Below are 23,581 nucleotides of genomic sequence, written 5' to 3'. Positions count from 1 at the left end.
ATCCCAGTGGGACAAGAGTAATGAATGAAGTTGTACTAGTGCCTCCTGGCCCAGCTCGCTAAGGCAACTCTGGCTCATCCAAATATATAACATCATCTAACTCAAAGAAAACAGAGTTTGATGCATTTAAAGCTCTTTGAATACAAGGACTGACTGAGATGAATTTATCCTTATATTTCTAGCATTGTTCATTGTGATGTTTGTTTTTCTTTATAGCAGGACTCAATCTTCAAGAGCTAGTATATATAATTTTTTCCAGCTTTCATGCTATTTGTAGTGAAAATTCATTGTTTGGCATCTTATAGTTTTTAACTGCTTAAAAGGAACAGAAAAATAAGTAGCAACAACAAATGCAAAAAACAGTGAGTGCCTCCCGTGTCATGCTCTTTCTCATTAAATAGGTAATAGAACATACTTATTTTATTTTTGGATGTGCTGGGTCTTTGTTCCTGTGTGCAGACTTTCTCTAGTTGCAGTGAGGGAGGGCTATTCTTCTTGCAATGCACAGGCTTCTCATTATAGTAGCTTATCCTGTTGTGGAACACAGGCCCTAGGTGCAATGACTTAAATAGTTGCAGCACGCAGGCTCAGTCGTTGCAGCACACAGGATTTAGTTGCTCTGAGGCATATGGAATATTCCCAGACCAGAGATCAAACCCATGGCCCCTGCATTAGCACCAGGGAAGTCATGGAACATAATTACTTTAGAGGACAAGATAGTGATAGTAGTGTTGTCTAGGTTTTGGAAACTAGCTTATAAAGTTCCCAAAACACCCTGCAATATCCACCAGGGAGGAATTGGTTATTTTATTTATGAAGAGGTTCAGTTCAATTCAATTCGATTGCTCAGTCATGTCCGACTTTTTGCAACCCCATAGACTACAAGCACACCAGGCTTTCCCTGTCCATCATCAACTCCCAGAGCCTACTCAGACTCATGTCCATCACATCAGTGATGCCACCTAACCATATCATCCTCTCTTTCCAAATTGAATTTTTCCCAGCATGAAGGTCTTTTCTAGTGAGTCAGTTCTTCTCATCAGGTGGCCAAAGTACTGGAATTTCAGCTTCAGCATTAGTCCTTCCAATGAATATTCAGGACTGATTTCCTTTAGGATAGATGTTGGATCTCCTTGCAGTCCAAGGGATTCTCAAGTATCTTCTCCAACACCACAGTGTTGAAGAAGATTAATTCTTTGGCGCTCAGCTTTCTTTATAGTCCAACTCTCAAATCCATACATGACTACTAGAAAAACCATAGCTTTGACTAGGCGGACCTTTGTTGGCAAAGTAATGTCTCTGCTTTTTAATAAGCTGTCTAGGTTGGTCATAGCCTTACTTCCAAGGAGCAAGCGTCTTTTAATTTCATGGCTGCAGTCACCATCTGCAGTGATTTTGGAGCTCAAGCAAATAAAGTCTGTCACTGTTTCCATTGTTTCCCAATCTGTTTGTCATCAAGTGATGGGACGGGATGCCATGATCTTAGTTTTCTGAATGTTGAGTTTTAAGCCAGCTTTTTCACTCTCCTCTTTCACTTTCATCAAGAGGTTCCTCAGTTCCTCTTCACTTTCTGCCATAAGGGTGGTGTCATCTTTGTATTTGAGGTTATTGATGCTCCTCCTGGCAATCTCGATTCCAGCTTGTGCTTCATCCAGCCCGGCATTTTGCATGATGTACTCTGCATAGAAGTTAAATAAGCAGGGTGACAATATGCAGCCTTGACATACTCCATCACCGATTTGGAACCAGTCTGTTGTTCCATGTCCAGTTCTAAGTGTGGCTTCTTGATCCAAATACAGATTTCTCAGAAGGCAGGTCAGGTGGTCTGGTATTCCCATCTCTTTCAGAAGTTTCCACAGTTGGTTGTGATCCACACAGTCAAAGGCTTTGGCATAGTCAATATACCTGAAGTAGATGTTTTTCTGGAACTCTCTTGCTTTTTCAATGATCCAGCAGATGTTGGCAATTTGATCTCTGGTTCCTCTGCCTTTTCTAAATCCAGCTTGAATATCTGGAAGTTCACAGTTCACATACTGTTGAAGCCTGGCTTGGAGAATTTTGAACATTACTTTGCTAGTGTGTGAGATGAGTGCAATTGTGTGGTAATTTTTATATTGTTTGGTATTGCCTTTCTTTAGGATTGGAATGAAAACTGACCTTTTCCAGTCCCATGGCCACTGCTGAGTTTTCCAAATTTGCTAGCATATTGAGTGCAGCACTTTCACAGCATCATCTTTTAGGATTTGAAATAACTCAACTGGAATTCCATCACCTCTACCAGCTTTGTTCGTAGTGATGCTTCCTAAGGCCCACTGGACTTTGTATTCCAGGATGTCTGGCTTTAGGTGAGTGATCACACCATCGTGGTTATCTGGGTCATGAAGATCTTTTTTGTATAATTCTTCTGTGTATTCTTGCCAGCTCTTCTTAATATCTTCTGCTTCTGTTAGGTCCATACCATTTCTGTCCTTTATTGTGCCCACTTTTGCATGAAATATTCCCTTGATATCTCTAATTTTCTTGAAGAGCTCTCTAGTCTAACTATACACAGAAAACAAATCATCTAGAAGAAAACTCACAAATTTATAAAATAGTCTTAAAAGGATGGAAAATCACCCCATTCTAGACTGATCCAGAGCAGCAGCTGTTTTATGACTAACCAGACCCAGAATGTAGTAGGAGAGTTTACAACTGGACGTGTTGGTAAATACCAAATCCATGTGTGAATATTGGGACAATTGGGGGAGGAGGTTTAGTGGGCTGTGCAGATGGGGGAATTTTAACCAAAATGACTAGAGAAGTAAAAAGAACAATTATAACTGACAGATCTGAACAGCCGGCTCAGATAATTTAAAAATGAGTCAGACCTTCAGTCTGATGACAACTTTGACAAGACTTTTGGAATTGACAACAAATGGAAAGCTTTTTGCATCTAGATCAACATAACTGTTAATTAGAGCCCCCAAGGGGTTGATGCATTTAGCAAATGATTGTTTTATGTACATTTTCATTTTCAATGCTTCAATAAGTTGCTTGCTGATAAAAATATAACCTCATTTTCATATTCTCGAAATGGAAGACACTTCTTTAGAGCTCGGTAAATGATTTGAAGCGTGAGTCCAAAGTTGGTGGAGGTGAGAATGTTTTGTGTCTATTAGGTATGACAATAGTCTGGCAAAGGTTTCAAAGACTGTGCTCCATTTGCAAACAAATTTTGCAAATTCCTTTGGAAAAATAAAAAAATAACTCCTATGCTGATTACAGCTCTTTCTTATCCAGGACCCCCCAACTAATTTTTTTTAATCCATAAATGCGTTAGTTGCTGCTTTGTTAATTTCTTTCAAAATAGTATATGATCCAGTCTTGCCTTTTTTCTCTTTAGACAGATTGGTGAGGTTTTTAAATTATAGATTTAATAATACTTTGCTATTGTGTACAAGAATTAAAAAATTAACTAGCATGTCCTTAGCATTCAAAGTAACATTGCTAGAATTGAGAAATTTCAGAGGGCAATGAAAGATGGGAATAAGAATAATGTGAATCATTGCAGTGGGATCAGGAGCAGATACTCTGAAAGTTTCTGTGTCATCTAGCCATCCTCTAGAAATAAGAAAGGATTTTTTTTTTTTTAATTAAAAAAATTTTTGTTTTGTTTAGTTGCAGCATGCAGGATCTTTAGTTGTGTCATTTGAACTCTTAGTTTCAGCATGTGGGATCTAATTCCCCAACCACAGATTGAACCCTGGCCCCTTGTATTAGGAGCAAGGAGGAGTCTTAGCCACTGCACCACCAGGGAAGTCCCAAGAAAGAATTTTATTAAAAATAAAGAAAACTTTTAGTCAATAATCAAGATATATTTTTGATAGAAATCTAAAATTCTTAATTTTTAGTTAAATGTTTTAGTCCTCTTTCCCCATCCTTTGCAATTGTAAGAATAGAGAATGGAGAGAATCTATATCCCCCACTTCCCTTTATGATGATTGGGAAATAAATGGTTCCCCAGAACAGTGTTGGAGAAAAAAATTATTCATGACACTTGTCAAAGAATGGTAAGGCTGACTTAACTCAGAACTATTATGATAGGTATAGGGACCACTGCAATGGATCCAACTCAAAGTACAAAAAGGAAAAATGGGAATTTGTAATCTAGCAACAGTAAATTGGGGGTGGGGGAGGTCAGTGAATAGAAATGAGTAAGAGGAAGGAGTAAGGGAGGATTCTGGTTAAACCAGCCCAACAGGATTCTTGCTGAAAGGCAGGCTAGGGCAATCAGAGTGTGCGATTATGGTTAAAATGATTTAGGATTTCTTATTAAAACTGGACAATGCAGAGACAATAACAGAAGCCCAAAAGTCAAGGCCTATTTGAGAAGAGAGTGCACAGAAGCCTGACTAGAGTTTGGTCAAGGAGAGAATCTTTATCAGTGGACAGAAGTGAACTGGGCCTCGAGAAAATCACAGGGTGTTTCTGGGTCTGTGAAGCAGCTCTGTGACCACAGAGATTATTTTACCTCTGGACACCTGTAAAATGGAAGGTCTACTTTAGATGGTATTCACCTTCTTTCCAGCTTTAACATCTGGAGACTCTGGAAGAGGTTGTTGTTGTTGTTCAGTCTCTCAGTCGTGTCTCATTCTTTGCAACCCCATGGACTGCAGCACTCCAGGCTTCCCTGTCCTTCACTATCTCCCGGAGTTTGCTCAAGCTCATGTCGATTGAGTCAATCATGGCCTCCAACCATCTTATTCTCTGTCACCTCCTTCTCTCCTGCCTTCAATCTTTCCCAGCATCAGGATCTTTACCAATGAGTCAGCTCTTTGCGTCAGGTGGCCAAAGTATTGGAGCTTCAGCTTCAGCATTAGTCTTTCCAATGAATATTCAGGACTGATTTCCTTTAGGATCGACTGGTTTGATCTCCTTGCCGTCCAAGAGACCCTCAAAAGTCTTCTCTAGCACAACTGGAAAGCATCAATTCTTCAGTGCTCATCTTTCTTTATGGTCCAACTCTCATCCGTACATGACTACTGGAAAAACCATAGCTTTGACTGACCTTTGTTGGCAAAGTGATGTCTTTGCTTTTTAATATGCTGTCTAGGTTTATGATAGGTTTTCTTCCAAGGAGCAAGCGTCTTTTAATCCAAAAGAGGAGAAGGACTCTTATTTGGGCCTCATTTCCTCATAAATAGAAGGACAGAGTTAGAACTTGCAGAAAGTTAGAGGTTCAGCCATTAATCCTCTTCAGTGACGCTTTCCCACTTGGAATATTTGCTAGTCCTAAGGATCATCTGTGGCATTCTTCCTGGTCACAGACATCTCTGTCTAGACTTTCCTGCACTATCCACCAGCAAGTAGAGTCTTTCATTTTGCTAAAGCTTAACTGTAGGTCAGTTCAAATTTAAGTATGTAATCTGGCAATGCCTACATCTTTCTTTCTGGAATGAATCAGTCAGTAATTTTCTGGAGAGGAGGGTGAGAAGCACAGCGGGTGGTAAATGCATGTAAGTGGGATCAATAGTTTCACTGACCTCATAATGAGTCTATGAATTGAAAAGACAAAATTCTCCACAGTTCCATTTCTTGATTGAAATTCTGTGGAAGGGCCTGGATTCACTGAGGCTAAAAAAATATACCCATGAAATGAATTTCTGGTAACTGATTCTGACAGAACCAGAGGAATCATGTTTCAAACGCCTTGTTCTTCACAAAGGCCATGACTTCCTCACATGGTTTGTTTCACTGACAAATAGTTGCTCTCCTCAGACAGAGCTGAACCCCCCATGTGTGAGAAGCCACTTGCAATTGGCTTTCTCAGGAGAGCCACTTGGCTACTACACATTTCTCTGAAGGGCCGCCTGCCTTTCCCTGAATGGATGCAGGATGCTGCCTCCAAGAGGAGGGGGAATCCATTGTTTTCCTTCCCCCACAGCAGCTCTTCTTGGGCTTTTAACTTAATCAGTCTCCATTTCGAGACCTCTTCCTCATTTTCCCATCAGTCCCACAGCAGAACATATTCCTTTTCCAAATATCTCCAACCTTTGATCACTAATCTTCCCATCAGCTGTCAGTGAGAGGTCTATTAAATGTTCCAATCTTGAAATCCTTCTGATGAAGACAAATGAGAAATAAAGTTGTTGTGAAATGGCTCCTGGAACATTTATGTCTCTCAATTGCTTTTACTTTCTCTCTGCTCTGAGGCTTAGATTTAGAATGTAGACTGGGTTTCAGTGACAGATGGCAGAGGATAATCTTTCATTTCGTCATAAAGTTCACCCGGAGAGGGGCTTGAAAAAAAAGACCTTTCTCTTGGAAAAGTGGTGGCTTCATATTTCCTTGCTTTTGATGAAGTAGAAAAAGCATCTCTTTTCTGATTTTCAAGATAGAGGACATGCCTTTCCTTTTAAGCTAACCCACCCTGCAAAATACTAAGTTGAGGCTGCCTTCTCCACTCTGTTTTATTTATGCTTTCTGTGAGTGCCTTGCACATTTTAATTAATGATGATTTGACTGCACTAGAGCCCTAAAAATAAATAAGAAAATGGGGCTATTAAAGATAATCCAATAAACAAACCCAGGAAAAGCTGTCTTCCACTGTTATTTGTTGATATTTTTACAGGGGACAGAAGATTAAATAAAATGCAGTGCTGAAATTAATTTTCAAGGTTGATAAACAAAGACAAAACATGTGATTTTTAAAATGTCTTTTAAATCTTATACTGGCTAAGAAATCAATGGGCTATAATCAGATGAAGCATTTGTTTTATTCTTTGAGCAAGTTCAGCCAAAGACGGTTGTGATTTAATGAACAAAGAATATGTGTACTAGGTGTTAGAACAAGGCTAAGAGAATATCACTGAGACCAGTAGCTTCTGACTTTAATCAGTAGAAGACAAAGAAGCCCCAAAACACATTATATACTGGACAAGATCCTGGGTATTTTATGATTACCTAGTAAAAATGAGAGTTAAGATGGTTCCAAATATGAAAGGAGGCAGATGGTTAGTTCAGATTGAAGGGAATGTTGAAGAATAAAAATCTTAACCTGGGCTGATGACTGGACATCCAAGTCACAACATATTCATGTAAAACTCCTCACATTTGGGCTTCAGGGAAAAGTAAAAGGGCACAAGATCATATGAAGAAGAATGGGCCTTCATGTGGCTTTGAATAATAGTGATGCATATTCTCCTTCAGGTAGCTTCACATGATGGTAATGATTGGAGAATACATATATGATATATGAAGGGAAACCTGGATTTCATTAGACTCCAGATCAGGGACAAACTATTTTTGCATATGTTAACAATCTCTCCTAAACTGCCCTCCTATATTGAAAGTCTAACTCCAGAGAAGCTGATGAACAATAATAACCTCTGTCAACTGAAAAAAAAATACATAAGGTAAAAGTTGAGAATTATGTTTTATTTGGGATCCTTACTGAGGACTATAGCCCAGAGAATCAGCCTTCCATACCTCTAAGCCACTGTTCTAAAGAGGTAAGGGAAGAGCCAGGATATATGGGAGTTTTAGATGGGAAAAAAGCTGTAGTCAAATAAAAAAAAATCCCTGCTATCAATAATTATGGGCTTCCCAGATGGCTCAGTGGTAAAGAATCTGCCTGCCAATGCTGGAGATGCAGGTTTGATCCTGGGTCAGGAAGATCCCCTAGAGAAGGAAATGGCTACCCACTCCAGTATCCTTATCTGAAAAATCCCATAGATAGAGGAGCCTGGCGGGCTACAGTCTATGGGGTCTTTAAGAGCAGTATATTTCTTAGTGACTCAGTTCAGTTCAGTCGCTCAGTCATGTCCGACTCTTTGTGACCCCATGAACCATAGCACACCAGGGCTCCCTGTCCATCACCAACTCCTGGAGTCCACCCAAACCCATGTCCATTGAGTCGATGATGCCATCCAGCCATCTCATCCTCTGTCGTCCCCTTCTCCTCCTGCCCTCAATCTTTCCCAGCATCAGGGTCTTTTCCAATGAGACAGCTCTTCACATCAGGTGGCCAAAGTATTGGAGTTTCAGCTTCAGCATCAGTCCTTCCAATGAACACCCAGGACTGATTTCCTTTAGGATGGACTGGTTGGATCTCCTTAAAGTCCAAGGGACTCTTAACAGTCTTCTCCAACACCACAGTTCAAAGTATCAATTCTTTGGTGCTCAGCTTTCTTTATAGTCCAACTCTCACATCCAAACATGAAGTGAAGCCACTCAGTCGTGTCCAACTCTTTGCCACCCCATGGACTGTAGCCTACCAGGGTCCTCTGTCCATGGGATTTTCCAGGCAATAGTACTGGAGTGGATTGCCATTTCCTTCTCCAGGGGATCTTCCCTGGAGACCTGGGATCGAACCTGGGTCTCCCGCATTGTAGACAGGCGCTTTACCGTCTGAGCCACCAGGGAAGTCCACATCCATACGTGAGCACTGGAGAAACCATAGCCTTGACTAGATGGACCTTTGTTGGCAAAATAATGTCTCTGCTTTTTAACATACTGTCTAGGTTGGTCATAATTTTCCTTCTAAGGAATAAGCATCTTTTAATTTCATGGCTGCAGTCACCATCTGCAGTGATTTTGGAGCCCCAGAAAATAAAGTCTGACACTGTTTCCCCATCTCTTTGCCATGAAGTGATGGGACCAGATGCCATGATCTTAGTTTTCTGAATATTGAGTTTTAAGCCAACTTTTTCACTCATCTTTCACTTTCATCAAGAGGCTCTTTAGTTCTTCACTTTCTGCCATAAGAGTGGTGTCATCTGCATATCTGAGGTTATTGATATTTCTCCCAGCAATCTTGATTCCAGCTTGTGCTTCCTCCAGCCCAGTGTTTCTCATGATGTACTCTGCATATAAGTTAAATAAGCAAGGTGACAATATACAGCCTTGACGTACTCCTTTTCCTATTTGGAACCAGTCTTTTGTTCCATGTCCAGTTCTAACTGTTGCTTCCTGACCTGCATACAGATTTCTCAAGAGGCAGGTCAAGTGGTCTGGTATTCCCATCTCTTTCAGAATTTTCCACAGTTTATTGTGATCCACACAGTCAAAGGCTTTGGCATAGTCAATATACCTGAAGTAGATGTTTTTCTGGAACTCTCTTGCTTTTTCCATGATCCAGCGGATGTTGACAATTTGATCTCTGGTTTCTCTGCCTTTTCTGAAACCAGCTTGAACATCTGGAAGTTCACGGTTCATGTATTACTGAAGCCTGACTTGGAGAATTTTAAGCATTAGTTTACTAGCACGTGAGATGAGTGCAATTGTGCGGTAGTTTTTAACATTCTTCAGCATTGCCTTACTTTAGGATTGGAATGAAAACTGACCTGACCTTTTCCAGTCACATGGCCACTGCTGAGTTTTCCAAATTTGCTGGCATATTGAATGCAGCACTTTCATAGCATCATCTTTCAGGATTTGAAATAGCTCACCTATTCAAGTGGAGGTGAATTCCATCACCTCCACTAGCTTTGTTCGTAGTGATGCTTCCTAAGGCCCACTTGACTTCCCATTCCAGGATGTCTGGCTCTAGGTGAGTGATCACACCATTGTGATTATTGACTAAACAACAACAATAATTGATAATTACAGAAACAGACATCTCAGGTTAGTGATTTCAGTATTTTTCTATGTATGGAAAGATGCAAGAATCTGGGCTATTGAAATTACTCTTTTGAAATGCATCTTAACTATCTGGGATCAGTATCTTGTTTTTCTCCATCCTGAATTCCCCTCAGGGTACATAGTCAGTTGTGGCTGAGATGGCTGATTGCCTTATGGCCATAACATCCCTTGTTTAGTGAATGCCAGTTTTTGTCCACATCACTTTGTAAAGAATGAGGGAGTGGAGAAACTGGATTGAGAGAAGGTCAATGTTGAACCCTGGTTCTGTCACATCCCAAGCCTGTTCTATGACCAAGTAATTGCTTCTCCTGCTCTAAAGAACAGACACTTATCCCAGGCTTGGGGAATATTTGTTGTTGTAGTTCAGTAAGTTGCTAAGTCATGTATGACTCCCTGTGACCCCATGGACTGCAGCACTCAAGGCTTCCCTGTCCTTCTCTATCTCCCAGAGTTTGCTCAAACTCATGTCCACTGAGTCAATTGGCTGGTTGATTGATGCCATCCCAACCATCCCATCCTATGTTGCCCCCTTCTCCTCCTGCCCTCAATCTCTCCCAATATCAGGAGGAAAATTAGAATTATTGTTGAAAAGGACAGGCAATCAAGGTAGCAAAGAATAACAAGAAAGGATTTGGAGGCAGAGGAGATAGGGGCTTTAAAACCTGCAGTATGGGGATTTCTCTAACAGATTATCATATCCCCACAGGCTTTCTTGCATGCTTTCTTCCGCTAAGTAGTGTCTCAAGACTGGGGACACTCAACCTCCCATCTAAGTTTCATTGCATAGTTCCCTTTAAGAAAGGAGCTTGTCTTTGTGCTGTGCTTAATCGCTCAGTTGTGTCCGACTCTGCAACCCCATGGGCTGCAGTCTGCCAGGCTCCCCTGTCCATGGGATTCTCCAGGCAAGAATACTGGAGTGGGTTGCCATGCCCTCCTCCAGGGGATCTTCCCAACCCATGGCTTGAACCCAGGTCTCCCGCATCACAGGCAGATTCTTTACTGTCTGAGCCACGAGGGAAGCTTGTCTTTGGAGCACAAGAACTCTTTATCTTTTTTTTTTTTTTTTTTGCTTCTAGACAGAAATGAAATGAAGGACAGCTTCTTACTATGTAAAAATAAACTCTACATACTCATCCACACATCCTTCAAATCTTTGTAAATCAGTTTTCATAGAGAAATTGTTATAAATAATGATTGACATCTATACTATCATGGATCAATTTTACCATGGGTGAAATTATCTTTTGAGTGCTATCAGAAGAACCTAGTTATCATTCTCCATGCTTCCCTCCACAAAATTTTTTCTTTAAAATCTAGAAATAACTGATTTACAAATTTTGGGGCCCACAACATATTTAACAGTATTTTAGGTGCCAGTGACAAAAATCAAGCAGATAGCAGCACAGACAGAACGTGACACATACACATTTCCCCAAAAATAAATTAGAGGAAGATGATTCTTGAAAGGCAAAAAGGCTGACCCTTGAGTTACTCATGTATAGTATTTACCATGATGTCTGTCCCATAGTGAATGGCCAATCAATCTTGATTAACAAAAAGGAGTCTTACTTTGTGCCATCCCAGGGAGTATCAGGAGAGTTGTTCTGAGTAGGTGAAAATGCTCAGTCATCTCAGATGATACAGAATCAATTAAGATGAATATTGAGAAAGGGCCTCTGTAACTGGCAAGGAGTTGCTTGGTGACCTTGAAGATAACAAGGAGTTGTTGAGTTTGGAATCAGATTCCAGTGCACTAAGGAAAAGGATGAAGGCATGAAGGGAATTTTTATAAGAAGGCAAATCAGGGCAGATCAAGGTAAATTTATTTAGGATGGCACAGAATTAAGCAGACTAAGGAAACAGAGTTATTATGCTAACTATATAAAGACATAATGGTATTAAATGTTGATGTTGATTGAATGGGCTAATGCATATGGTTCTACTATAATTTCAAGAATACATAAACTCAGGACTTCCAAGGAATCAAAATCTATAGTCTACATTTATGGTTCTGCAATTAATTCCCTTGACAGCCTAGATAATTAATTCACTTTCCCTGGGTCTTAGTCCATCAACAAATATTACAAAGTGTATAATATTGTAGTCCATGATGATTAAAATATGTGTATAGTATATATACATATTTTATAAGAAGAAGACAGAAAATGCTTTGAAAGTGAGAGTAGTAGAAGACAGTGGTAAAGAAGTGCTAAGTGTTATTAGCAAAATGAGTGTTGCAATGATTGCTACTATGTGCTACTCTCTAATGATGATATTATATATTCAAATTTCAAATGCTAGGGCTATGGGACCTGGTTTATGCAGGTCTAGGAAAACATTGGTATTCTTATCAACGTGTCATCTTTGAAGCAAAGGAGTAATTTTAGGAATAAAACATTCACAGAAGTATCAAAATAATACCTGTAATGCCTCAATAATTAGTGAAATTACCTTGAGATAACGAATGCTTCTAGGAGGCAGCAGGAGTGAGGGATGAGAGGAACTGATGAAAATGCCCTAACTAAATTTTCCTATAATGGAGTTATGACATAATCTGTATTAGTTTGGTTAGGATACAAGGTAAAGATCCTAATTTGGTTCATGTAAAATCTCTCTGAAAGCATCTTTTATTTTGCAATTATTTTTTAAAAGAGTTTTGTGTCAGTTCTGAGCATTCTCATTTTTATTCTTTCCAGCTTATTTTTAACCTTCAGGTAGCTACTCAAAAGCTAATGAAGTAGCAGAGTTATACCTAGTAAAAGAGAAATTGAGAGCCAGTGGTAGGGGATGGTGAAAGGAAAGGCAGTGAGTTAAGATACCCTTCTCCTTCCCTGGTGGTGCAGACGGTAAAGAATCTGCCTGCAATGCAGGAGACCCAGATTCAATCCCTGGTTGGGAAGATCCCCTGGAGAAGGGAATGGCTACCCACTCCAGTGTTTTTGCCTGGAGAATTCCATGGACCGAGGAGCCTGGAGGGCTGCAGGCCATGGGGTCACAAAGAGTCAGACACAACTGAGGGACTGACACTTTCACTTTACACTTTTCAATTTCACTCTTTCCAGGGCTCCAATATAAACAATTTAATCATCAACACTCTGATAATACTGAGTGCTTTCACATGCCAGCATTTTACATGACTCTTACCTATGAAATAGGTACTATCATTGTCCCCCACTTCTCAGATGAAAAAAATTAAACTTGAGGTCAGTTGGCCTGGATCACACAGCTGTTGTGTGGTGATACCAGCATAGTACTCAAATGTAGACTCAGCTATACTAGTGCTTGTAAACGTTGTGCTGTCTGGCTTTCTAGTGAATCCTAACTGTGGATCACTGTATCACTGGAGTCGGAGCACAGACTTGTCCTACAGCAGGTCTCAACCTCAATTGGGCATTTGCTCCTCTTGACTCACCTAGCAACAACCTGATGTTTCCATTGTTGGCATCTTCCCAGTGCTACCTGGAGTTGTGTTTCCTCATACTTATTTTCCTTAATGGAAACTAGAAGCTAAGATTCTGAAATGCATTCAAATAAAGCTGCTTAGGGAAACAGACTCTGTGAAGGCCATACATTAAAAAAAGTGATCAGATCCTAGGGACCAGTTTTTTACCCTGAAAATCAGAGAGAGGAGGGAAGGAAAGACAGAGACACAGAGAGCTCTATTGTCTTGACCAAGCAGCAGACTATCCTAACATTGCTTATCAAGAATGAGCTTCTGGGCTTTATGTAAATTCTAAAAGTTTTTCTTGAAATTTGGTGGATAATTAGGCAGTTATTTTATATAATCTTTGCCAAGAAAAAAATTCTATGTAAAAATTAAAATACATTTTATGTTATTGGAATTATCTCGTGTTTCTTTTCACTGGCAAGATAATAGAGAATTATGTAATGCAAAAAAAAAAAAAAAATGTGTTCCTGGAATAGTACAAATCCAGTTTCAGGAATTTCACCCCACAAAGGAGACCATTAACCAACATTTCCCCCATCTTTTCTAGGATATGTGAAAAATCAGAAGAAGAATTCAGAAGACTCTCCAGATGACAGTGATTAAGAGGGACTCTGAAGTCAGATCAGCTGAGTTTAATTTGGTTCCATCATTTATCAGGTGAGTGGATCTTTATGTATGTATGTTATGTTTACATATGTTACTCGACTTCTCTGGATGTCAGTTTTCTCATCTCTAAAAGGGATAAGTGAAGTTGCTCAGTCATGTCTGACTCTTTGCGATCCCATGGACTATAGCCTACCAGGCTCCTCCATCCATGGAATTTTCCAGGCAAGAGTACTGGAGTGGGTTGCCACTTCCTTCTCCAGGGGATCTTCCTGACCCAGGGATCGAACCCAGGTCTCCCGCATTGCAGGCAGACACTTTACTGTCTGAGCCACCAGGGAAGCCTGTACAAGGGACAAGAATAATGCCAAATTCATAAGGTAGCTGTGAATATTTAATATAATAACCTGTGTAAACCCACACATAAGAAATGCTAAATAAATATTAGCTATTACTATTTTAACACTTAACTTGGAGAAGGAGCTTGTACTAGCTTCTGAGTTTTCTCATAGCAGTTAAACAAACTGCTGCTGCTGCTGCTGCTGCTTCTAAGTCACTTCAGTCGTGTCTGACTCTGTGCGACCCCATAGACGGCAGCCCACCAGGCTCCCCCTTCCCTGGGATTCTCCAGGCAAGAACACTGGAGTAGGTTGCCATTTCCTTCTCCAATGCATGAGAGTGAAAAGTGCAAGTGAAGTTGCTCAGTCGTGTCTGACTCTTCGAGACCACATGGACTGCAGCCTACCAGGCTCCTCCATCCATGGGAGTCTCCAGGCAAGAGTACTGAAGTGGGCTGCCATTGCCTTCTCCGAATTAAACAAACTGGGTGGCTTAAAACAACAGAAATGTAGTTTCTCACATTTCTGGAGCCAGAAGACCAAAATCAAGGTGTCAGGCAGGGCTGCACTCCCTTGTGGGGGCTCAAAGGGAGACGGCTTTCTCGCCTCTTCAGGCTTCCAGTGGTTATGGGCAATCTTTGTGTCTCCATCACTCCCGTCTCTGCCTCATTCTCAGTGACCCTCTCTTCTGCGTGTCTTCTCTTTGTCTCTTGTAAAGATACTTGTCATTGGATTTCAGATCCATTTGGGTAATTCAGGATAATGTCATCTCAAGATCCTTAATTTAATTGCATGTGCAAATATCTTTTTCCATATAAAGTCACATTCACAGTATCTAGGTATTAGAAGGTGAGCACAATTTTTTAAGAGCCACCATTCAACCCTCCATAGGTGTTAAGCATGTTTTTTCACTTCTCTTTTCAACTGTATTTGTATTCTACTGTTAACTATTTTCTAAATCTAATAATCCTGGCCTCTGCATTCCCCATCCTCACACCTCACACCACCTTCCCCAACCCCACTCTACCCCCCACCCCCACCCAGCCATGCCATGCCACTTGTGACATCTTAGTGCCCCGAACAAGGATCAAACCTGTTCCCCCTGCAGTGGAAGTGCGGAGTCCTAACCACTGTACCCCCAGGGGATCTCCTGATTGCTATCAGAGGGGTATAGATGAAGGCATTTAAGAGTATGAGCAGTTGCTTTGAAAGGGAGAGAGTAATCAAACCAGGTTATGAGTGCAATATGGAAGTGTATGGATGAGAAAACAACATTCCAAGTAGAAGCAGCAGCAGGAACAGCGGAATAGAATAGTATACATATTTACAATAGCAAATGGCTTTTGCTTAGAATAAAAGTCTACAAACCCAACCATCCTACCATCTGTTTTTGTATGGCTTCCAATTGGCGCTGGGGGGTGGGGAAGGGTGCAGGTTATATTTTTAAATCATTGGGGAAAAAACTGCAAAGGTTGAAGAAGAACTTGCAGCATGTAAAAATTACATAAATTTCCAATTTCAGGGTCCATAACTAAAGTTTTATTGAAATACAGCTACACTCATTCATTTATGTATTGCCTATGGCTTCTTTTGTACTACAATGACAGAGCTGAGTAGTTGTGACAGAGACCTTAACAGCTAGAGAGCTGAAATATTTACTGTCTGACTCCACAGAAAAAGCTTGTAGACATGTGCTTTAGCAGAAGTGTAAAGGGCCTAAAGGCAAATAGTGAAAGAAGACCTGGTGGTTTGCTTATGCCTGTTCAGCCCTTGTAATAGCCTATGTTTTTCACTTTGCATAGTCTTTTTCTACCCATTTAAATATACTGTTCTAAATCTTATTCTCTCAAGGCTTTGTGTAGTTATTTGCAAAATTGCCTGAGAGGTAAGTTTGAAATCCTCTTTAAACTGTTCAGTTCAGTTCAGTCGCTCAGTTGTGTCCGACTCTTTGCGACCCCATGAATCGCAGCACGCCAGGCTTCCCTGTCCATCACCAACTCCTGGTTGGTGGACAGACTTCCCTGTCCATCACTCAAACTCACGTCCATTGAGTCGGTGATGCCATCCAGCCATCTCATCCTCTGTCGTCCCCTTTTTCTCCTGCCCCCAATCCCTCCCAGCATCAGAGTCTTTTCCAATGAGTCAACTCTTCGCATGAGGTGGCCAAAGTACTGGAGTTTCAGCTTTAGCATCGTTCCTTCCAAAGAACACCCAGGGCTGATCTCCTTCAGAATGGACTGGTTGGATCTCCTTGCAGTCCAAGGGACTCTCAGGAGTCTTCTCCAACACCACAGTTCAAAAGCGTCAATTCTTCGGTGCTCAGCTTTCTTCACAGTCCAACTCTCACATCCATACATGACCACTGGAAAAACCATAGCCTTGACTAGATGGACCTTTGTTGGCAAAGTAACGTCTCTGCTTTTGAATATGCCATCTAAGTTGGTTATAACTTTCCTTCCAAGAAGTAAGCGTCTTTTAATTTCATGGCTGCAGTCACTATCTGTGGTGAAACTGTGGTCGAAATAAATAACAGTTTAATGTATAATTTATTATATTGTACCTGGTAGGTAACATACTTGGAATTTAGGAGAACCCAAGTCACAGAATTGCCCCCTTGGCAGACTGGTGGAACAGAGATACTTGCAGAGACGAGCCTTTCTTCAACCCTCTTGATGCACCATATAGGGCAGCCAATTCTTCTACCAATTGAAGCCAAATGTATTTGGTTGTTAGTTTTATTTCCAATTGGTTAAGGTAATAGCGAGACACATGCTGCTAAATTGCACCTTGGGGGAGGGAAAAGTGGCAAGAATTACCATGCAATAATTGCCAATCATTGAGTGTTGAGTCTCTGTGCCCTGGGTAACAATCATTAAGATGGAGAATTTTCCATGAAGGAGAAAACAGCCCCCTGAGATTAGAAATGCTGGACGAAATATTCTCAAACTTTATCACAGGGAAGACTTTCAAGGGAAATCTGTTAATATTCAGATTCTCTAATCTCTGTCCCAGATAATCTGTGGGTCTTCAGTGGAACTCAGGACTCTGTAGTAAAGATTTAAAGGAAAAAAAGAAGGGGCCAAACTGCATCCCACAAAGGAATTTTTATATTTTGTTCTTCACTTTCCTACAATTCCCTAATTTGTTATGCTTACATGTATGTTCTTATATATAGCAAGAATAAAATAGGAAGGGGCATCATTTTGAAAAATTTTCCTACTCTTTCACCTTGCTTAGCTAGTTTATTTGTTTAAATATAAATTGGTTCCTAATCTAAGTAAAAAATAACTTGACCCAGAGAAGGGCTGGTCTTTGAAGGCAGTTTTATATATATGATGGAATGTTATTCAGCCTTAAAAAGGGGAAATTCTGCCATCTGTCAGAGCAGAGATAAACCTTGAGAACATTCTGCTAAGTGAAATAAGCCAGTCACAGAAGAAAGCAGTGAACTCTCTCCTCAGTTAGAGAGGTGCTTGCTCTCCCAGTCATAGTATTCTACTTTAGATTCAAATTGCACAGGGGAAGTCTGTTTAACTTAATCACGAGTTCTCCCTAGGCTAACCAACCATGGCCAGGGGTGTTCTATTCTGTTTGTAAACAGACTTTGAAGATAGGATTCATGTCTATTTTGTTCTTGAATTTTCTTAAGTATTTGCTCTAGTGCCTTGCACATAGCACATATACAAATATTGGTTGAATGAATAACAGAATGAAACACCAACTCTTCAGGGCTTATCTTGACCTTTGTCTCTTATTTTGTAATTATAGCATGTGGTTGTGTTGTTTCTGTGGTAGATTTAACCTAAGAATTATGTGGAAAAGCCTTTTTTAAAAAGTTAAAGTTCAGGTTCAGAAATATGCTATTATTAAACTAATTTTCAGAGTTTTCCTCTTTATAGTAAAAAATGAACTGAGAGTGTTCAGAAGGAACAAGACTATAATTTAAACCCAGATATACATAGTGCATTAAGTAAATCAACAAAGAAATGAATAAAATTCATAGTTTATCAGTTTGGGCTCACTAATATACTTTTATTCAACCTAGTAAATATTCTCAGTTTTCTTGAATTACAGCAAACCACAGCCCACAGATTAAAGCTGGCCCACTGCTTGTTTTGCAAATAACATTTCATTGGAACACAACAATGCTCTTCTCCTTACTGCTTTGTCATAGCTGCTTTGGTGCTACGATGGCAGAGCTGAGTACTTAACAACAGCAATCCTGTGGCCGGCAACGCTAAAATGTTTACTATCTAGCTTTTTACAGAAATGTTTGCTGACTCCTGATTTGGACTCTACAAGTCTCTTTATTGGCAATGTACACTAACCTTAACAAAAAAGCTCAAGAGCCTACCCCTTACCCTCTTTTCTCACTCCAAGAGGAGAGGATTGTGAACTGAATCAAAGACAGGTGAAGGGCACTCAGAGATTATAGTGGGGCTTTGTTGGGAGGTGAAAGGAGCCAAACTCTTTTCCTATTCATGATTTATGCTGTCCTGTCTCATACTGTCTTTGGAGATAGATTGCAGAAACAAAGTGGAACCACTGTGGGTACTGGGAAAGCATCCTGCAGTTGTTGAGAGCAGATTTAGGTTTACATTGCCAGAAAGAAAAGTCAAAGCAGGGTGTATGAAGCTGACCCAGACAGGCATTGGAGCAGGGCTGGGAATAAAGAGTGAGCCTAAACTCAGCGAAACCATCCTGTCATTCTTTAGCTCTGTTCCATTATGGGAATTGTTAAAATATTACAAAGCTTCCTTCTCACAGTGAACAGAAATTCTCTTCACTGGTATTGATCTATTCTTCTAGAACTTTCTTTGTGTTGTGGGCTGAACTGTCACACCACCTCCCCAAATTCACATGTCTAAGTCCTAATCTTCAGGACCTCAGAACATAGTATCTTCCTTGAAAACAGGGTCTTTAAAGAGGTAATTAAATTAAAATGAGGTTATTAGAGTGACCCTAATCCAATCTGTCTGATGTCCTTAGAAGAGGAAACTGGAACACAGACACACACAGAGGAAAGGCCATATGAATACACAAGACCATCCATAAGCCCAGGAGAGAGCCTTCAGTTAGCCCTGCTAACTCCCTGATCTTGAACTTTTATCCTTGGAAACTGTGAGAAATTAAATCTGTATCATTTAAGCCACCTAGTCTGTGGTCCTAGCACATGAATATGCCATGTATTGGCCTTCATATATGAGTAGACAGCTATCATCTCTTCTGTTCATCTGTTAAATATCTCTTCTCTCACATAGTTTAGTTTACTGACTGGGTACCATCTCCAGTATATATTATCTTTTAAATATAGATGTTCTCCAAAGGTTTCTATCCATTGGTTCAACAGTTCTACCTCCAGGAATTTTCCATTTTAAGGAAATCATTCTACAGTAGCGCAACACTTTATGCACAAAGATTTTTACCCCAGTGCTGCATTTTATTTTCTTCAACTTAGAAAAATGGTCTATATATCTATACTACTTTACTTATTTTACAAACAAAAATTAACCCCAAGTGCATGTCTGGTGAAGTTTTCAAAAATATGAAAATTTGTAAGTAAAAATTTCCTCTTGCACTCTCCAGAGATAACTGTAAACTTCACATATGATTATAAACAATATACTCATACATATTTTTAAACAGAAATGGGGAGACTTGTACATAATATTAGAATTTTTTCCCTTATGATAGCAGGGAGATCTCCCTACAGTAATTGAATTCCTCATTGTTCCTTCCATCACTGCTTTCATAACTCCTGCCCAGCTTTAAAGAGTCTGGTTGTCATCTTCGTCTTCTTCCCTAGTGTTAAGTGTCCTTTCTCTAGGCTCTAAACCATAGTTAAGAATAATGGGGGGAAGAAAAAAAAGAATAATGGCTCTAGAGTCAAACTGCCTGGGTTTGAACCTATTTTTTTCATTTTGTATGGTTGCTATAACAAGTTATTACAAACTCACTCTGGGGATTAACAGGTGGCATCTTTAACGAGCTATTATTCTATCAATACCTAGAAATACCACCTTGTTAGCAAGATGTGCCTTAGTCTCTGACAACTATTGAAATAGTAGAGAGATTGTCCCTACTCATGAGGTTGCTAAGAGAATTCAGTGAGTTCATTCATGTGAATAGTGCCTGGAATGAAGTATATGCTTAGTACCGTTAGCTATCATAAGCATATAGTTATCTATGTGTCTTATTTGCCGAGTTACTAGACTGCTAGTTCCTTGAAGGAAAGAACAGTGTTGCATATTATGTGCTCAATAAATGTTTCTTAAACTGAATTGCTCCACCTAAAAGACTATTACGTAGCCAATAAAATAATAGAAAATTTGAAATGTTATGAAAAATACCATATCTTGTTGTCCTGCTGCTGCTGCGAAGTCGCTTCAGTCATGTCCGACTCTGTGTGACCCCATAGACGGCAGCCCACCAGGCTCCCTTATCCCTGGGATTCTCCAGGCAAGAATACTGGAGTGGGTTGCCATTTCCTTCTCCAATGCATGAAAGTGAAAAGTGAAAGGGAAGTCGCTCGGTTGTGTCCGACTCTTCGGGACCCCATGGACTGCAGCCTACCAGGCTCCTCTGTCCATGGGATTTTCCAGGCAAGAGTATTGGAGTGGGGTGCCATTGCCCTCTCTGATCTTATTGTCCTATTAAGTGACAAAAGCAAAATAAAATATGCATAGACAATCACAGCTGTTTTAAATGTGCAGAGCTAAAAATTATGCATAAAAATAGACTGGAAGTATGCCTATATGTTAACAGTTGGTGGTCTAGGAATGATGGAATGATGGGTAATTTTTTTATTCCTATTTTTACTTTCAGACTTTCTCTATTGAGAGTTAAGGTGTACAAATAATTTATATCTGATTTACACACACACACACACACCTCTTGCTTGTTAAACATTAGAGGTGATGTTATATAGAGCCAGAACTCAGGTTTTGAGTTATTAATATTACCTAGGTTAGTGACAGTTCTGGTTCATCATTTAGGAGCCCTGAGTGCAGGGAAGCAAGCTGCTGTTGCCAATGTTGTCATCGTTGTAATTGTGTTTCTGCTTCAATGTCCTCACCTGAGAGTCAAGGTGAACGATCCTCCACCCAGAGGGCTATAATGGTTCCAGTGGGATAATGCATGTAAACTCCTAGCATGTCATATGACACACAACAGGCCCAGAATAAATGTCAGCTACACTTCTCAGGGTTCTTATTCCTGAGAGAATGATGCTGATCTGATCAGACACTTCAAGTTTTAAGGAGACATTTGTTCAGATGAAGGAAAGAAGAGAAAATAGAGAATAACACCAGCTTGATGAATCTCAGGATCTATAAGACTTGTTTAAACCCCTCGCATGTAAAGATGTGCCAAATCTGATTCTACAAGAATGTTTTTCAAGTATTCTGTTTTTAGCAACAGAACTCCCTACCCCCCTCCCCAAATCTCATGCAGATTCCTCTAGATTTAAAACAGATCAAAACCGCTGCTCTGGTAAAACAGAGGTCAGGTCACTCATCTGAGCTCCACATTGCTCTTACAGAGCTGAGGCTTCTCAGAGAATAATGTGGAAAATGCTCTTCCAACATAAATGTAACTGGTTCACAAACTGTAACTTGGCCAGCTTCTTCTGGGAGAGGGGGCACGGTGTCCTTGGCTCTCTATTGTGGTTTGCGGGGCAGCAAGGGGCAGAGGGATCATGAGCAACAGCTGTCCCCAGGCTCTTGAACTACTTGGCAGGGCATTTGTGCATGTCTCAAGCCTGTTCCTTAGGAGCCGTGCCCTTATTTGAGCCAGAACTACACAAAGGCATTGTCCTCAAACACTGGGTCTCCTCTTTCTTGACTGGCCCTGTTTACCCATTCATCAGCAGGTGGTGGCTGGAACATTCCCCTTTGATTTTGTGGCTCAGGAGCGGCAAGCTAAGACCTAAGCTGAATAAACATCGTATCATTTGGCACTGGCAAGATTCCTGGTAGTCCGGGTCAGGAGAGGTTTAAGGAGGATTAGGTTTAGATTAGAAAAGGGGTTGAGTTATTTTTTTTCCCTGTGGTTTCTCTTAAGTGCCTTAGGGTTTTGTAAGAGTCAAGTGGGCTGACGGCCTAGACTCAGTTGCTCCAGAGATAAAAGTGGTGAGCTCAGTGTTTTTTCTGGACCATCAGGAGGGTATGTTCTTCTCCTGAACATGGTTTTTCCCATGAGACTCATGAGTTCCTGGGAATCTGCTGAAAGCTCTAAACCTTTTCTCTAGAAAACTGGGGGCATCTGTGCACAAGCACGCACGGGCAGGTACACAAGGGCACGCCCACACGGGCTTGCGCGTGCGCATACACCTGATTTGACTTACTCGCAGGCGTTCCTGAAATTCACAAGCCAGAAGAATTTCAAGAGCCTAAACAACTCACCTTTCAGAGGGACCTCACCCTTCCCAGAGGTGAGCTAGAGGAGGGTGGGGGTGGTTGTTCTCCCTAGAGTGGCTCCTGAGTGACCACTGGCTGTGCTGCCTGGCCCTTGCTGTCACGACGCCAGGTTCCTTTGGCAGGCTGGCCGGGGGCTCTGGCACTTGCTCTTGTTTATAGCACAAAGTCTTGCTCCACTCCCTGGCGACGGCTTGCAAACCCAAGCTGTTTCATTTCTCCCAGACAAAGAGGTTAGTGGGTAGTGGAGGAGGGGAACAATACCAAGGCAAACACCTTTGGAAAGCACACTTTCTCCTTAGATTCCCTGGAAGACTGTCCTTCCACCCCAGTGTCTGCCAGCTCCGGCTTTGCTTCTGGGGCAATTGTGGCTGGCTTTGCCCTCCAGGGAAAGAAACTGATGACTGCATTTTTCCTCCTTGTTCTTCTCCTCTGTGGTGTCCTCCCTACCATCATCGTTTATTTAAAGGGTGAGCCTAAGGTGTTTTTTTCTCAAACAGATGGATGTTCCCACTTAAAATTAAACACTGGAGTGCCTAGGCTGCTGTTTACTTGTGTAACAATGACCAAGTCTCTTAACCTCTCTGAGCCCTAGTTTTCTCCTGAGATTAAAACAGTATCTGCAGTATGGGGTGGTCAGGAAAAATCAACATTGGGCAAGTTGTTAGCAGTTCTCTCACTCAATAAGTGTATATTGGGGAATGGTTTACCATTTTATTATAAGCACATTCTTATTCTCCAATGAAACATGATTTTCTCTCTAGAAACATCTCTAGAACCTTAAATAGAAGCAAAAAGCTTTCTCCAACTTGGCATAGGGAATTTCTATTTGCCACCTCTAGGGTGAGCAGCTACTCAGGTGGTGTCAATTTTAGGGACTGTTGAAAATTCTAAGGGCTTCCCTGATAGCTCAGTTGGCAAAGAATCTGCCTGCAATGCAGGAGACCCTGAACCCAATAGTACTCGTAGCATGAAGGTAAGGGAACTTGGTGGTCCAATCTAGTCTACTGTGTAATAAGCATATTTTAAAACATTCAGATTCTGTTTTTAATTATTATACCACCATATACACACACACACACACACACACACACACACACAGCATTATATATGGTGGAGAAGACCAAACTGGTTTCTACAATAATTAACATTCATTT

At 40.7% G+C, this 23,581-nt stretch overlaps 1 long non-coding RNA gene across 4 annotated transcripts in view; it reads left to right on the top strand.

Annotated features, from left to right (window-relative positions):
- The first annotated feature begins 2,282 nt into the window (after positions 1-2,282).
- LOC123332844 overlaps positions 2,283-23,581 on the top strand; it is a 116,440-nt gene continuing 95,141 nt past the window's right edge. For 3 of the 4 annotated variants that reach the window (XR_006549940.2, XR_006549939.2, XR_006549938.2), the window contains exon 1: positions 20,528-22,441. This is a non-coding gene — a long non-coding RNA (uncharacterized LOC123332844). Of the gene's footprint in view, positions 2,346-13,616; positions 13,727-20,527; positions 22,442-23,581 lie in introns of those variants that run through there. The other variant, XR_006549941.2, reaches the window with a different exon arrangement.

This window comes from Bubalus bubalis, chromosome 3 (assembly GCF_019923935.1).
Source record: "Bubalus bubalis isolate 160015118507 breed Murrah chromosome 3, NDDB_SH_1, whole genome shotgun sequence".
Classification (NCBI taxonomy): domain Eukaryota; kingdom Metazoa; phylum Chordata; class Mammalia; order Artiodactyla; family Bovidae; genus Bubalus; species Bubalus bubalis.
Note: the sequence above shows the minus strand (reverse complement) of the source record. Positions and strands in the feature narration are given on the sequence as shown.